The 1333-nt window shown below is 47.5% G+C and overlaps 1 pseudogene; it reads right to left on the reverse strand.

Moving 5' to 3' along the window:
* Positions 1-586: 586 nt before the first annotated feature.
* LOC127686582 (uncharacterized) lies at positions 587-678 on the reverse strand (annotated as a pseudogene).
* Positions 679-1333: the final 655 nt, after the last annotated feature.

The following is a 1333-nucleotide window of genomic DNA, read 5'->3' on the forward strand; positions in this document are numbered from 1 at the left end:
GAGAGGGTCTGTCTCCAGGTCACTCCCACTTGGGTCTCTCAGTCCTAGAGCAGATTCTTCTAGGTTCTGGACTAATTTTCTAGACTCTAGTTCTTCTATAATCCCTGGTCCTGGGAGTTAAAGAAGCCTGCATGGTCAGACTGGTGGTTGTCTCAAGGTAGCTTTTTTTCAGGGAATGTTGGACTACTAATCATTCAGATGTTCACTGGTTATGGGATAATGAACCTTTCCAGGAAACTTGTTCAAGTAGAGTGGGTCTGAGTTACTGGCACCCAGGCATCCTCCTGAGATGGTGGGCAACACCCTGCTCCTTCCTTCTTTGCAGGCCTGTGGACCCTGATCCTTCATTCCCCACTCCTCTGTGTGGCACTCCAGTGGTGACTGGATGTTTGGCACTCAGGGACCTCCAACATTGGCCACCCCCATCTTAGACTGCATTCTTCCAACCCTCAGCAAGAGGTGTCTCAGTGCTTCCCATCACAGCAGTACAGGAAGACACAGTCAAGCACTCTCTGAGTTTTGCCTGCCTAGCAGTGTGCCTTACACCCCAGCAGTGGGGCAGAAGGTAGACCAACAATTGGTGAGAACTCTAAATGTAGACACAGACTCTGTCCTCTCTGCTACCTACTGGCATACATGTGACACAGCAGCCATGCCTGCAACACTTCCAGGGGCAAGAGATTTGTCTCTTTATAATGATTAAGTGATCATCTAGATAGGGCAAATGGTTTCTTACCCCAAATCAGGCATGGAGACAGGGAGTAGCTAGCTCTATTGCAGTCTCAGACACTTAGATTTCCAGGGTCTGAGAATTCTTCACCTCAGCAGTCCCAATCCCATTCGTCTATTGGTACAGTTCAGGTGAATCACATAGATCTAGCCGTTCATGCTTTTTGGTTGGTTGTTTAGTTTCTGTGAGCCCCCATGCACCCAGCTTACTTGACTTGGTAAACTTTCTGATAGTGTCTTTGACCCCTCCATCTTGTTCACTTCCATTCCCCACTCTTCCACAAGACTCCCTGGGCTCTACCTGATGTTTAGCTATGGGTCTCTACATCTGTTTCCATCTGCTGCAGGATGAAGATTCTCTGGACACAGCTCCACTAGGTTCCTATCTGGAATCATTTCAGAACATCAATAGAGTCAGAAGTTGTTTCTCTTCTATGAGATGGGTATCAAATTGGGGCAGTCAGTGGTTGGGAGTTCTTTCAGTCTTTGCTTCAACTTTATCCCTGTGTATTTTCTAGGCGTGGCAAATTTGGGGTTGAAGGTTTTGTGGGTGGATTTCTATGCCCATCCTTCCACCTGCTAGATAGAAGAGGTGGCCATTTCA

The sequence above is a fragment of the Apodemus sylvaticus genome, chromosome 5 (genome assembly GCF_947179515.1).
Source record: "Apodemus sylvaticus chromosome 5, mApoSyl1.1, whole genome shotgun sequence".
Classification (NCBI taxonomy): Eukaryota; Metazoa; Chordata; class Mammalia; order Rodentia; family Muridae; genus Apodemus; species Apodemus sylvaticus.